The sequence below is a fragment of the Filicampus tigris genome, chromosome 14 (genome assembly GCF_054856515.1).
Source record: "Filicampus tigris isolate MCC_2025a chromosome 14, RoL_Ftig_1.0, whole genome shotgun sequence".
In the NCBI taxonomy this organism is placed as follows: domain Eukaryota; kingdom Metazoa; phylum Chordata; class Actinopteri; order Syngnathiformes; family Syngnathidae; genus Filicampus; species Filicampus tigris.
In genome coordinates, this window is record NC_141230.1 from 3494004 (window position 1) to 3510492 (window position 16489).

At 40.8% G+C, this 16489-nt stretch overlaps 1 protein-coding gene and 1 long non-coding RNA gene across 2 annotated transcripts in view; one reads left to right on the top strand and one right to left on the bottom strand.

Annotated features, from left to right (window-relative positions):
- The window catches only part of LOC147136072 (uncharacterized), a 33446-nt gene extending 23417 nt beyond the window's left edge, over positions 1 to 10029 (bottom strand). The window contains exon 1 of the long non-coding RNA XR_015089562.1: positions 9602 to 10029. This is a non-coding gene — a long non-coding RNA (uncharacterized LOC147136072). The remainder of the gene's footprint in view (positions 1 to 9601) is intronic.
- Positions 9431 to 16489, top strand: part of klf12b (Kruppel like factor 12b) — a 69737-nt gene continuing 62678 nt past the window's right edge. Inside the window, exon 1 of the mRNA XM_086051638.1 lies at positions 9431 to 9681. The gene's annotated coding sequence lies outside the window, so the exon portion shown is untranslated. The remainder of the gene's footprint in view (positions 9682 to 16489) is intronic.

Below are 16489 nucleotides of genomic sequence, written 5' to 3' on the forward strand. Positions count from 1 at the left end.
TACCTCTCCTACACACATTCTTTCAATTTTCCTCCAGAGTCAAATCGGAAGCGCTTTTATAGAGTGAGAACGTTCGCCCCCTCACATTTTGTTACATGACTAATTGACGAATGGTTTTACAATAATTTGATGAGATTGGGTCGGATGATGCAAGGGAGAAGTGTGTAACGCTAATAACGTCTTGATGGCTTCTGAAGCCTCCGTGATGATGCCCCGCAAATGAACCCCCAGACGCCCATATTATCTCCGAGCCGCTGCCACCGCGAGGTGACGCATTAGCAGCCTGTCTACAGTTGCTCGGTGCCTCTCAGGTGTTTAATAAGCCCTACTGGGGACAGAATATATCCGGCCGGCCCTTTTCAGCCCATGCAACTCCCCCACAAGACCCTCAAACTATCTGCTCTCATCGTATCATTTCCGCTCTCCACTATCCCATCCATGATTTCCTCACGAAGCTCTTGTCTTTGCAATTTGTACAACAATTGGACTTTTATCAGTGGTAAACTGATGCTTTATAATAATACACTCTTACTGCTTTAAAATTGTGTCATGTCTTGCAAAATGTGTTTCAGAGGCAAAATAGTGCATGCATGAGTCAAATTTAGTTCAAAAAGTATCAATGCTTCAAAACACAGTACCCTCACTGCTCAAATTTTGTGGCCCCAAGAATTTTGTAATGTACTTAAAGTAATACAGTGTAATCAGAAAACATTTTGGGGGCTCATTTTTTATAAATGGTTGATCAACATTTTAAACGTGTTTTGCATAAAAATATGTTGTTAGTGCAACACATTTTTGGGGATGTACGTCAATGTAGCTTGAAAATTGTTGAATTCAGCTGCAAAACTGTGCTTTTTTGGTACAATTTCTGAGAAACTTTTCACAAGACAATATCACCTTAAAGAACCATCATCTTAAATTGATGTTCTGAGCTGATAGGATGGCCACTTTTGTCACAAATCCGCAAAACGACAACAACACAACTGTATGTCAGGTACGACAGACTGTGACTGTGTGGCTTCAATTTCCTCAGGTTTCAAAGGGTGTGATTTTCCCACACAGCAAGCAACATGTCACATCACCCCTTTGTGTGTGTGTGTAGGGGTGGGGGGGGGATGCGCGCGCGTGTGTGTTTTGTAAAAAATCCATTGGTGTTGCATCTGGATCATTGTAACAAGCAGTTCCACCTCCATCGCGCTGCTGCGGGCACTGAACGATCCGAGCAATTCCCTCTTGTTCCGAGTGCTGTTTGTAGTATTTTAGGTGGGTGTGCTCACTGTGCTGTTGAGCGCTGCTGTAGGTGTCATGGAGAAAAAAAAGCAGACAAAAAAGCTTTTTTTGCAAGAATTGTGTAACACGGCCTTCCTGCAACCCTTTCAGTATACAAACAACTAAAAAGCATTGGGAAATCGTTAAAGAAAAAGAGAAAATATCATAATGCTGGATATGCTTTTAAGCTGCAATGTGCTTGAAAAAAAAAATCCATTAAAAGAAGAGGCTGAATGGTTTTGCATTCTGCAATTACATCCTTTTAAAACCGAGGTGCAGAGATTGCCCTCAGAGGGCCACTGTGAACTATGAAACCATATAAACGTATGTTCGACACGTCATTTTATGACACTATTGTCGCTGCGTTTGCTTATTTTAAATTTGTAACCAAATTCATTTGAGCACGATTATTCAGTGGGATTTTGTACAAAAAGTCATGCACTGCAAGTAGAAGACAACTGACATATTTTTCATTCTTTTAACCACCATGTTATAAATCAGTACAGTATTTACATTTTGGATGCGAACTAGCAGAGATGGGCACTTTACCCTATTTTGCTGCCCGTCCGTGACCTGGGCACCCTACCGTCATCGTCCCTCCGTCCTTATTCATAAAAATAATCGTCCTCCAACCCCGTCCATCCTTGTCCTATTAAAGCGCTTCTGTCCTTACATTCCGCCACCGTGTGGGAGCGATGCTAATAGTAGAGGGCAAAAGTTTCATAATTCAGAAACATTATTTAAAACCTTATTCACATCCACTTACCAGCTTAGAGTATTGCGAGTGGATTGAATTGTTTACGGGCGGCACGGTAGTCGACTGGTTAGCATGTCCGCCTCACAGTTCAGAGGTCGTGGGTTCGATCCTGGCTCCGGCCTTCCTGTGTGGAGTTTGCATGTTCTCCCCGTGCCTGCATGGGTTTTCTCCGGGTACTCCGGTATTCCTCCCACATTCCAAAAACATGCATGGTAAGTTGATTGGACACTCTAAATTGCCCCAAGGTGTGATTGTGAGTGTTTGTGATTGTTTGTCTCTGTGTGCCCAACCAATTCAGGGTGTCCCCCGCCTACTGCCCGAAGACAGCTAGGATAGGCTCCAGCACGCCTCGCGACCCTTGTGTGGATAAGCGGTATGGATAATGAATGAATGAATGAATTGTTTACAACTGTTTAAGTGTCACCCAAGATAGCATTTAGCCAGGGGACTAGAATATTTAACATTGCGTTATAATGCAATACTATTGTGTTTTAGTACGCAGCTTTTGCATAGTAACACAATGAATTTTCAGTTTTTAATTGAGTTATTATGCAATAAAAATTATTATTGCAATATAAAATAAAAATAATTATTGCAATATAACGCAATGTTATTTTAGGATATTTTAGGATGAGAACGAAAGACTTCCAAATCCGGGTCGTAGCTTTCAGTGTACGGCGGACCTAGCATGAGCATGAATGACGGTTTGGAGAGATTTTTACGCTCTAGAGATGTCCCAGACAAGGACATAATTTGCATGCAAAGGGATAAAGTATGTACTAAATGTTAACAGTTAGTTAAAAAAAAATCAAAATTGCTATCCAACTTTTTCCTCATCACTGAAATGAGCATCCTGTGCATAATCCATGGCATTACATGTGTTGAACCACTAAAGGGCAGACTATACCTGTGAGTACAGTGTTACTGCAGGGAACGCAAATGAAAAGTGTTGTGCAGGAAGTTAAGAAAGGCGTCTACGTGAAATCGCAGAAGATAACAAAGGTCTTGCTTTTTAACACAACCCAACACAACACGTACTTAGTAGCATTTTGTACAAAATGCAATGCAGTGCCATGAGTAGAAGACGGATATATTTTTAACATATTTTTGTTGGTTCTGTGAAGCAATGTTCAAATTACTGATTTGGATCTTCTGCAACACTTATTGTGCATTTGAGTCCATCCTTTTGTGCTGTTGACCAAAAGGGCCCGGGCACTGAACAAAAATGTAGACTGCTACCTTAGCTTCTCACGCTAGCTTGTTAGCTGCCACCTGGCCAGCTGCCATATGCTTGTCACCTGGTTTGACACCTGTGCATTACATCAGCCAGCTCGCCATCTTCTTATTGCACCCCAAAACAATCGCCCATGCACCCCTTCATTGAGCCCACCCAAGCCCATTTATCATGTCTTTCTTCCCCTCCACCCAGCCATTCTACCCTGACAGGCAATCGCAAGCCTCTCATTATCTGAACTGAAACAGGAGGAATATTAAATGCTTAGCCTTCATTGTACAACGGCAGGCATCTCTATCATCCCCTGCCGAAAGCCAATCACAATGCTCCAAAACTACCATCCACACCGTGTGTACATGCAGATGAGTCCTGACGCCTTTACCTTAATGAGTGCTCCCATGGGGAGGAACCACTGCGAGGCGGGAAACACCCGCGAGGGAAACCGAGAGGCATGCACTGCGATCAGGCGCTCACCGAAATGCCGGGTAATAAAAGCAGTCATTATGAGGAGTTCTTCCAGTGTATTATCCAAGGCTGGTAGCACACACACACACACACACACCACGGAATATGATTCATATTGTATAAAACTGACTGTTTGTATTGTATGATTTTTTTCTAAATACAATCATGTAGCAAGATCCTTTTTTTACCCTCCACATACCCATTGATGTGTGTCATAATGATTGTATATGGTTTTGATGCTGAATATAGGGATGTAATGATGCACTCAAGCCCTGATTCGATTCTATTTACAGTTCCTAAGTTCGATTTGATTAGATTTTTTAAAATCTTTTTGGTTTTTACAAAATGAATGACTCATTTTAAAACCAAAAGATGTTTTTATTTCAACATCTGCATTTTGTCCTTATTACAAACAGTAACTTTTTGTAACTTTAATAATTTTAAGTGTTTGTCTTATCAGTGTTTGTAGGTTTAAAGTTTCTTTTTTTCAGACAGTGGTCTTCTTATTCTAGTGAAGAGGAAATCTCTTACCTTGCTGACAGTTTTGGCTGTCACATCAGCCTTCCTTGTGACGTGTCTAAAAACAGCTGACCAAGTTGGGCAAACCTTCAAAATAAGGCTCCCTGATGAGGAATAAGAAGCCCACTGTCTGAAAAAAAGAAACCTTAATCCTACTTTAACTAATAAGAGGACATGATGAACATCATAGTGCCTTATCAGTGTTTTGTTAGTGCCAGAACTAAATATGAAAACGGTAAAGAGGCTATTACTTTTCTACCTTCGGTACTCAAAGTGCTTCACACTGTACCTAATGATGACTGAGCATCAGGAGCAACTGGGGCTTCAGAAGCTTTCCCAAGGATACAATGCCGGGGGATCGAATCCACAACCTCTGTAACCACTCTACCACTGAGCCATGCATCCCCAAAAATCAATACATGTACAATAAATTTGACTGTTATCATTACAAATCCATCCCATTATCCGAACCGCTTATCCACACCAGGCTCGCGGTCGTGCTGGAGCCTATCCCAGTTGTCTTCGGGCAGTAGGTACACCCTGAATTGGTTGCCAGCCAATTCATTACAAATTCTTGTGATTAAAATTTCAATATCGATTCTTTTAATTGTTTTACATCGATGCATATTTTAATCCAGTTTAAATCGACTTTCAATAGATTTTTGATTAATCGTTCCATCCTATATATATATATATATATATATATATATATATATATATATATATATATATATATATATAATATCAAAGTCAAAATAGATACATATAGAATCAATTCTTTCGCCAAAATTGATTACGGAAACCAATTTATAATCCAGTGTGGTTATAATTAAATGCATCTTTATTGAGGCAGAATAAAAGCTTAATAGAATATTTGACTCATCATGTTAAACAGCCTTCTAGTCACCAGATACATACACATACATACACACACAGATAAATCAACTAACCAACTCAATAAAAACAGATGCTGACGGCTTCATGAGGAAATTATTCAGCACAGCTACCACGACAGCAGTTCATCTTCTATAGTGGTACTTAATAAATTGTCACATTTGTGGATATGATGTACAGATGAAAACACACCAGCGCGAGGTGCTACTTATATGATTAAATAACTATTTATTTACTTATTGAAGTATTGTGACTGTCTACTCAATCAAGGGGATTTTGAAAACATGTTGTCGCTAAAACTTTAACTTTTGCATTGTAAATGCAATTTTAGGCTGACCAATTTCAAAAAGCCTGTTAAGGGAGAAAGAAAACAAAAGTAAAAGAAAAAAAAGTTTATAAACTTTTATAAATGTATGTTCCACTTCAGTCCTGTAGGTGGTGGTTGTAATATCATTATAACCAGCTGCCAAGTACCACCGCAGAGAAAGAGGCGCTGGATCGTTTTCTTTGATATCTCTGTGGGTTTTCTAACAAAAATGTAAATGGACCCACGACCAAAGGTGCCAACATTTTTTTGGGTACCGCTTAAGTGAAATTTAATTCCAAAACAGACATGCACAAACAAATAAATGAAAATGTTTAATTTGTGACACATATCTGTGACGTCATATGCAGGAAACGAGCCGGTTCGGACGTCAACATAAAGAAAGTCAATCCAAAAAGGGGAAGTCAACTCAAACCTTTTTTGTCAAGAATATCGCTAGTTGAAACAAGGCATTCTGATTAAAGAGACACTTGGATGATCTTAACATTGGCACTTATATAATAGGTTTGCATGTAAAAATGACATCAGTACTAAAATGCCCACCTCAAAAGACTCTGTAGTGATTTAAGGGCTTTTTTTGTGATTAGGTTTACGACAAATTTCCCCGCCCCTTCTTGGGGCGTGGCTTATGTTATGTTTTCGGTCTCAGCTGTCCACGTCACGGGAGGAAGCCAAGCGTGGTAATATTGCTTGCTTTGTCAGTTCTGTTGTCTAAAACGGCGACCGATCGCCCCCAAAATGAAAATGCACATTACTACTCTTGTCCACTTCAACCTGTGAAAGAATAAAAGTGTTCTCCACAATAGTTTGTTTTGATTCATCATGATCACCTCCACAAAATCAAAAATACCGTGGCGATCGCTTCTCCACTTATACAGGCTGAAGCGGACAAAAGCATGAATGCGCACATGAACCCCGACTGGTTTATATTTCAGACATTTAGCAACGCTAAACTCATGTCAACTCCCAAGAGGGAGACGGCAGCTTGCAGCAAGCAGCAGGGTAGGCAGATTGGAGCTTTATACCCCAACCCCTTAGGTAGGAAAACGGGACGGCTAATAGCAACAACAAGCTTCAGGCAGTTAAAACAAAAGGCGTTAGCACAACAACATTAGCTCCTTACTGCCCGCGCAGCGTGTGGAGGTGATCATGAGCCTGTGTCTTCATGTCGCGGGGTCGCCTCCCAAGCAGTCGCGTGCGTTGTCCGACACCGCTTTTGCAGACGCCAGCAAGCGTCAGTGTTCAGCAAACAAAAAGTTCCAGCAAGGAGGCTGATTGCACAGCAGTCATTAGTAAGGATGTCCACATAAATTTTGGTGCCAATTGATCACCGTTTTTGGACGTTGTAAGCAATGAAAGTACAATGATTTCCAATGGAGAGTTTGTAATCGGTCCCTCCAGTCACTCCGACCGAACAAGGATAGAACGGTAGGGGGCGCGGCCATAGTCCTCATTAACAAGAGGCGTTATTCATGGAGTCACTTATTTCCTAATTTCTCCCAAATTTATTGATAAAATAGAAAATGACAACCCTTTCCATTAGGGATGTGCGCGACTAGTCGTTTAACCGTTTAATCGTCTACAATTTATTAAACGTTTTGTATTTTACTAGTCGGTTAAACGCGGCATTAAGTATCGCGCATCTTGTTCCACGCGCCTCTGCCTCGGCCTCTGTAAACATTCTGAGCACCAAGAGAGAGAATTGCTCCCTCTCCCCCTAAAAAATCCAATTTTTTTGTCTAAGCATTCATATTACATTAAAAATGCGACCTCTGTCTTGTCTGCTGTATGAACACATGCGTCGTCAATGTGGCCCGCCTGCGCAGAAGAAGAGACGACGTCACACCCGACGTTGTGTTTGCGGAAGTAAATGTGGTCCAGCGTGTCGGGGCATTCAAACGATTAGGTAGCAGGTAGAAATAAATACAGTATTTGGGGGAAATTGTGAGGCGACGCTTTCATATCTCATTTCATGGAGACATCACTAACGATGACGTCACGTAAAAAATCAATCTATCTGAGCCGTGGCTGAATTACTACGATCGCCATAAATGTCCACTTTATGCTTCACGTTTCCAGTGGGATTAAATTAAAGTAAAATAAAGTCAATAGCGTTACTCAAAACAACTTTGCAGATTCGATCACCCTGCTGCCAGCAGTCTCCCTCCACCTGCGCGGAGCGCATCTTGGGCTCGTCAATGTCGTATAGAGTATATGCGCCCTGGCCGTTCAGAGCGCCAACGCATTGGAAAAGATCGGATACGTATCCGATCTAGGACCACATATGAAAGCGACCCAGGTCGCATTTGAAAAAATCGGAATTGAGCCGTTCAGACTGTCATAAAAAAATCAGATACACGTTGCATATGGGCAAAAAAATCAGATCTGGGTCGCGTTTGCCTCCGGTGTGAACCTAGCCTTAGAGGAAAGACACACAGCTGAAAACTTGGCTGCTCTCCTGCGGAGTGTGATGGGTACGTGGGCACTACAAAATAAAGTCGTCGCCTGTGTGCATGATAATGCAGCTAACATGGTGCTAGCGAGTCAGACCCCGCTGGACTGGGAGTCGGTACCATTACTCATTATATTATTCATAATAAATGCCATGCATTGCATTGGAAAATGTATCAGAAATGTATTTCTCTTTCAATTGTTCACCTTTATTCAGTCAGTTGGTGTTACATCAATAGAATTTAAATTAACAAACTGCCCTGAATGTTTGGGCTAAAATAGCCCCTAAATACACACAACATTAGCATTTTAAACTTTGAATTCAATATGTATTAAAATTCAAGTTTCCTTCCTTATTGACTAGTCGACTAATCGGCGGGCAAATTAGTCGAAGTTCCCATCCCTACTTTCCATTTTCCTGATCAAAAAAGATATAAAATGAACTTGTTAGTGAAAACATGGCCATCCAGGCCCCACCATCTCTTTAATATGGCGTTTGTCTCAGCGTGCAACGTCATTGGAGCAGTTGTTGGGGCGTCTTGGGGCCGTGTTCGACTGATTCAACATGTAGAATCGGGCCTTGCTGTCGGGACAAATGATCACCGTGATTGGCTGTTAGCTAGTGAATCAGTGCGCTGAGCAAGAACGGGAAGTGACAAAAACTGACAAATAATGAATATTGAAGCGATTCCTCAAGAATTAAATCAACTTCGCTCATTTTTCTCATTATGGACATAATGGCTGGCGGGACAGAAGAGCGCCCCAAAAAAAATAAAGGACAGCCGTTAAAGGGTACGCAGATTGAGTGATGAAAGGCAAATTATGGGAAGCTATTGAGAACAATTTTTATACTTGAGTTTATTTTCATACAGAAACCGTTCGTAATTGTTTGGTAAATATGCTAACTACTTCTGGCACTACTTCTCACGCATGCGCAGAAGGTCCGGAGTAGTTGGCGTCTCCGTCGGCTTTTGCAGTGTGCTCTTCTGTAATTTTCCGGTCCGACGTGCCGTTTGATTGGTGTGTAGGGGCCTAAATGCTCAGTAGGCACTTATAAAGTGGGGGCCGCCCCATACCCGGGGCCCAAGTGCATCCCTGCGCCTGTTTTAGCCACGCCCCAAAATCTGGACAACTGAAAAGGTGAAAGAGTTTAAACTATTCCAACAAGTCAGTCTTTCAGCACTTATTTTCAAAGATTTTTATATATTTAGAAACAAGATGACGTTGCAATTTCTTTAAAATTAACTAATTTAATCTTCTTGAAACACCCCGTGAGGTCCTGCCCGAGGCCGATCGCTCTTTGCGGGAGGGAGGGCGTGTTGGACTCGTCAGACCCCCTCCAATTTCGGCGGGGGCCCCCTGTGTAATTCGACGCATGCTGTTCAAGCTTACACTATATTGTATTCCTTCTATGCATGTATGTGTGTGTGCTTATGAAGCCTCCACCCACCGGTCCAGCCTCCATTTGAGCCGATCATGTGATGCGGGGTTAAGTCATTTGCAAGTACAACACAACTCTGTGCAGCTCTCCCCATTCATTTCCTGAGAGCTGCCTGCCTGCGCGCAGCAGCTGAGAGGCAGAAGGGGAGGGAGCTGCGTGTACACTCACACATTCACACACACGCACATACACGCGCACACATGCACGCACACTTGCACGCTCACACTCACACGCGTCCATACTCACAGATAGCAGAGGAGACGAGGAGAGGGAGAGGAGACCGTGGAAAGGAAAACAGTCTCCACGGCTCTGCAGCTTCTGACAAGGTCTGTGTGCACTTCCATTTCTTTTAGCTCCTCTCTTGCTTCCTCTCTCAGCTGCGGCTGTTGTTGTTATTGTTGTTGTGTGTGTTCATTCGTTCTGCGCGTGTGCATGGCTTCAGCTGTCATTGCCCAAGGAGAGATGACAGCTCACCTTATGTGTCACCGCGACACCGAATCTTTCTAAAGAGAAGTTCAAATCCACCCTTTTTTGCGAGGCAACTTTTAAAGCTGCGCTAAACTTGTGTTGAAGCAAAGTGGAAAAGTTTGCCCCCTCTCAGAAAGAGTTGTGTGCCCTGTGTGTTCGTGCGTGTGTGCGTGCGTGCGTGTGTGTGTGTGTGTGTGTGTGTGTGTGTGTGTTGTTTGCCTACTCGAGCCTGCTGTGTGGCAGCTTAGAGACGGCGGCTGTTAGCAACGGGTTAAACATTAGGGCGGCTCGGGTAGCGGGAGGAAGGACACGCGGGGGGGGGGCTGTAGCGGTGGGTAGTAGGAGAGTGTTGCAGGGCTGGGTGTCTTGGATGTCATCGGCAGTGTAGGGTAATAGTCATTGGTATTGATGGGGAACTGTCAGGGTGGCCGAGAGAGAGAGAGAGAGAGAGAGAGAGAGAGAGAGAGAGAGAGAGAGAGAGAGAGAGAAAGATAGAGAGAGCGAGCCCACCAGGCCAAAGGGGTGGGGGGGTGGTCCTTGGCTGTTATTTTCAATTACAGTGGGTGAGGGAGGGTGTTAAGGTGGTCAGAGCTGACAGCAAAGGCATTTGTAAATGTAGTGAGGGCAGGCAGGAGGGAGTGAGGGGGGAGGTGGAGGGCGGGTGGCCTCTGCTCTGGGGTTTGATGTGGAAACTGAGCGCTGACCTCTGTGACTTTACCCCGACATCTGCAGAGAGAGGCCCTCGCCTTGACTGTAACTGCGTGACAGCTGTGTGTGTGTGTGTGTGTGTGTGCGTGCTAATACACAATGTGTGTAGATGAGACCCCCTGTAGATCACTTGATGTTGTTCATGGGTGATTATTAGTGTCCAATTGAACTCTCACTTAAATACGTTTCCATATTAGGGGCGGGGGGATTGGCTCATTGAAGAAGTTATGCTTCATATGCCACAGCATTTGGTACACCTGTGCGACCGCAAAATACGATGGAGGAAAATAAATAAATAATAATTTAAAAAAATATATATATATATATATACATGAGCCATTCTACCGAATTGGTTGAAATTGCAGTCCCACAATGAAAATCAAATTTTAAAAAACAATGAAGTGTTCAGACCTTGCATATTTAGTAATATCTTGTTATAATCTATTTTACCACAAGGCAATAATTGAGATACTCTTAAACAGAATGTATAAAAAGTCATCTTTTATATGTCACTTCCTATTGGGAGGTGGCTGTCCCAATCTCTAACTCCTAAATTTCAATTCATTAAAAAAAATGTAGAAGATTTTTGCCAATTTAAAAAATACTTTACTTTTGCTTTTGCTTTTAAATGTATGGTGAAAAATTAACATTGATTTTGTAGATTCTTTTCAAATTAGAAGTTTTTATGTAAAAAAACCTGTCCCAACTATTCATACCACTACCGAAACGCAAAGAGTATTTGTCTGTAGGCAGGGCTTGGTTTTAGCCACATCCCCAGAAATTTCACCAGTAAGAGACATTACTTTCATGTTCAGTCATGTGCCCACCAAAGTCTGAAAATCAGCATGTGGTTTTAAGGACCGTCACTAACGAACACCTCATTTCGGCAATAAAATGAGCACTTTTGATGCTAAATGTACTGTTTTCTATCTCTGTACACATGCTCAAAACTGTCTGTGGTAGCCACATTGTGCCTTGCGTTGTTGAGTATTGTCAACAACTATCATAAAACGTCACTACCGAAACGGTCACTACCGAAACGTTTCAGTAGTGACATAATGGTTTCGGTAGTGACAATATGATGTTTCTTTTTGAATAAAGTACGTTTTAAATAATATAATACATTGATACATATGTCATACATAGACCTTTCTGATTTTAACAATATTTTATTTCATATTTTATCTTAGTTTGAAGGGAAAAATAAAACCGAAACAGTCACTACCGAAAGATACAGAAAGGTTTTGGTTGTGACATAATGGTTTTGGTAGTGACAATATGATGTTTATTTTTGAATAAAGTAAGTTTTAAATAATATAATACATAGATACATATGTCATACATGGATCTCTCTGATTTTAACAATATTCTATTTCATAATTTATCTTAATTTGAAGGAAAAAACACCAAAATGCCAAAAGCCTAGCAGAGACAGAGTACAGGCGAAGGGTTAGAATGACCCAGTGGAATCCGAAGGATATTTAATAAAGGAAAGAGAAAGAAATAAGAGACGGAAGGAAGAGGGAAAGCTGAAGTCTACCAATGAATTATCCAGCAGAGAGCAAAGGAAAGTCAGAAGAGCATGGAGGAAAAGACAAGACCACCGGCTGTCCCCCAAAAACAGAGAGAGAGGGAACATACATACAGGGAAATGTATGTTACAAAAATGTTTGTCATTCCAATTAAATTTTCATCTGGAAGGTGAAACCACAGTTTTTCTATGATGAAGAGCCCTGTGATGGACAGGTGACCGGTCCAGCGTACACCCTGCTTTTGTCAGCTGCGATCAACTCCAACCCCCTGCGACCCTGAGTACAGCACAAAGCACTAGAAAATGGAAAAAAAATATATGTTTCATTAGTTATAATACACGTTAAAAGTTAAAATATAGCAAAACTACTTAAGTGATTACAATGCTACCCTCGCACAAAGTATTACTGCAACAGCAGCAACAATATGGTCACTACTGAAATGTTGCAATCACTACCGAAAAAACTGTTTTTTTAACAAAAATAAAAAGTATTGAATTATCAACCAACATTTTTTGATTATGATTGTTTAAGGGTATGTTTTTTTTTAATTAATGATGACTTTTGAAGTCAATTTGATCAACTTTCTACATTTTACAATGAAAAATTGCATATACATGCATATGATTTATTTAGGAAAAAGTCATATCAAATTCTTTTAAAAATTCATTTTGATTGGTTTTGATGTCAAAACCATATATATTAATTTATAAATAATACTTTGTAAAGGGGGGAATGGAAAAAAATATGAATCGGCTAGTAGAATTATTTTTATTCTTCTGTAATTGTGTGTTTCAGTAGTGACACATTTTAGGGACAGGCAAGATATTAGGGAAAAGCTAGAAAATACTATTTGAAAATTGACTGTACTTTTACTATAGTTGTGCCCCTTAGATATGGTGCAACATGAATACAATAAAAGTTTTTCTGAAATAAAATACAAATTTCATACATTTTCCAACTCTGAATTTGAACCAATTTAGTAGAATTGCCCATATGTGTGTATATATATATATATATATATATATATATATATATATATATATATATATATATATATATATTAAAAAGTTTAAGTTTCCTGCGTGAGAAAACCCACGCAAGCACGGGGAAAACATGCAAACTAGACACAGGAAGGCCGGAGCCGAACCCACGACATTACATATATGAAATACAGTAATGCTTAGTTTTGAGTGGTACCATTCCAGCACATTAGTCCTTTTTACACTGCTTGTGCAAATCAGTGTTTTCCCAATTCTTTTTTTTTCAATGTTTTTGTTTGTGTTTTCTATGCCACCAACATTGGGAACTGGTAGGGACAAAGTCAACCCAAATATGTTTTCACAAGCAGAGGTCATGGTTCCTCAGTTGACACTGTAGTTACGTTCCTATAGCAGTGACAAAAAAAACCCAAAAAATCTTATGTCAGTCATCCCATACTGTTACCTACGCTAGTGCTGTATTAAGTCATAATAACAGTAAATATTTATATGAAAAACAGTTTGACACCAGAAAAAAACACTAGCCTACGCGGTAACTGAGTGTGTCTGAAGACATGTTTTTAAACTGCTGCTAAAACTAATACACACTTTCGTAACCTGGAAATGTCGGTGTGTATATGTCTGTACTGTAGTAAACCAAGGGCCCCCTGGAGGATCAAAGGCGAGAGGCTGTCTGTGTGTAAGGGTCTTCCACAATGCTTTGACAATGGTTTAACCCCCAAGGCTGAAAGCAGTGTTTTTGTTCCTTATAATAAAGCTGGTGCTGACATCATCTAATCATCTGATTGCATGATCAGGCTTTGCAAGGTTCTGAAGAGGCAGAGATGGATAAATGACCGAAGCTCTGTTATGCTCTCATATGGTTGACCTTGATTTTGGAACTACAATATTTTTACTATAGGAGATCAGCGAAATAGAAAATGTCAAGTTCAGGGGAAAAACTCTTGCTGTCATAAAACCTTTACAACTGTCCATGTTATGTTAAAAAGTCCAAATGTAATATTCTTAACCGTCATACAAGTTCAAAAATAAGATTTAAAACAAAGCACTGTCTTTACTGATGTGATGCAAAGTTATTTTGGTAACAGTTGTGCTTAATGCACATTTTTTTATACTCTTAATTTTTCATATAAGTGTGTTTAGCTGCATAAAAAGAACAGAGTGTCTTTGAGAACAAGTGACAACACATATGTTTGTGTGTTTTTCCTCCTTTGTCTTCTCTTCTGCTCTTTCCTTTTAGTCCTTTGCATGTTTTTTGGAATACATATTTAAAAAAACAAAGAAAAAGCAAGGTCTTGTATGACATGCAAATGACATGGTGATTGTAAAGTCTGATAATTGTGCGACTTCGGAAGCATAGGTGTGGTACCCACCAAAATTTGATCTAATTTAATCTGTATGAGTTAAAATTTGATCTAATTTAATCAGTATGAGTTAATGGTCTTTCCAATTCAGAGGCTCCACTGTCATCTGCGGAGTGGTGTACAATTGCACTGCATAATATATATATATATATATATATATATATATATATATATATATATATATATATATATATATATATATATAATTAAAAAATTATCATTATTATGCTTAAAAAGGCAGAATTTATGATTAAGTTCTAAGATCTCATCCTGTAAACTTGTCCAGGTGTACCTAATGAATCAGGATGTAACAATAACGGCGATATTGCGATATCATGGTATCAAAATTACCACAACATCGTCTTCACCACGTGGCAATATTAAAAGCAGCACATCTCCATCAAAAAACTTTGCTTTTCACTTGCTTGAGCTGAACACAGCTTTGTGAACTACAGAGGTGGTTGTTCTGTCAGAATGACGGACCGGTCCATCAGACCGATGGACGGCCATTAGGCTGTTGACGAATGCCAAGACACGTTTAAAAAATGACGGACTAAGCACTGACGGAAGCGGATTTTTGTCTGTCAGAGCAATCATCAGTAACCGGGTGAAGCACCGACGGACCTCTCAGTCTGTCACTGACGGATGCCCGTTTTGTTGACGTGTTTTTTTTGTTGGTTTTTTTGGGTGGTGTGGATTAGGTGGCCGGACTGACTGACTGACGGACCGTCGGTCTTCTGACGGACTAATGGACTGACTTAACTGACTGACGAACTGACAATTACTATTCGGTTTGGCTTGAAAAAATGACGGACTGCCGAACGGGTACCCAGGCCTCTGACGGATGACGGATGACGGACCGGCAATTGTGTACAGTGCCCACCTCTGGTGAACTACGTAGACCATGATACTCTGCACTGCTGAGCCAATAGGAGCACATCACAATAAAACGACTGGCCAAGCCTCTTTCTTTGCCACTCCTGTTATTATGTACGTAAATAAATGTACAATTATATTGTGCCCCCCATATCAGGAGATTTTTTTTTCAATATCTTAAGTTTTTATACCATATCGTGAGCTTTTTATATCACCCCACAAATATAGTGATAATTATCGTATCTTGAGGTTCATATTGTGATATTATTGTATCGTGAAATTGGGAAATTGTTACTTCCCTACTAATGAAGTGTCTGATTTGTCACCAAGGTGTTTTGCTTTTAGTTGAAAGAAGATGACCTTTGTAAATCATTATTTTAACTGCTGATTCAGAGTGCTGTAGTAAACTGAGTGGTGGTGACACATGGGGTGCTAATTGCTTGCAAAGAGAGCATTACATTTCTGAACAAAATTAATGACAACAGGAACCTACAAATAGCATGACGTAAGCACGGCCGGACTTGTAAAGGTGAAGGTCACTTAAAAAATAAAGCGATTCACTGACGACATTCTTAGAAGTGTTTTTGGTAAAGCAGAGTGAAACTTCCAACCGTCGTTGTCTAGTTTAGCCTAAAACCCTCTGGCATGCGCTAGTGGTTCTTGCAGACTGTACTGCTGCACATCGTAAACCGTGTGATGTGATACAGTTTCAGTCATAATCCCCTCTGTGACAGCTTCTACGGTTGCTCCTATGGTCGCTTCTATTGTGGCTCAACCCCCACCCCTTTCACTGTACACAGGCTTACGATTGCGATCAGCTCAGGTGGCGGTGCTGATGGCGACGGTGGTGGTGGGGGACTCAATTAAAAAGGCAATCACCAATGGATAGACTCCATCTGTCCATCAACACTCGGCCACCCCGGACATTTAATCAGCCACCGCTAAGAGGCATCTCCTGGTCTGACGCTCAAATTGGTCGCCTGCTGACAGACAGAGTCCGTCAGGAAGTTCTGCCCTCTCGTTCAAAATGTCCAGGATTCACCCCTCGTCAGCTGGATTAACTGCTTCTGTATTGACAAACCGCTGGATGATTGTTCCGCTTCGATGGAGTGTATAGACATTGATTAGCAGAAAGAGTGCAGCTCTCTCTATGAGTTGAAGCCAGAGGAAAGTGATGTAGTCATGTGG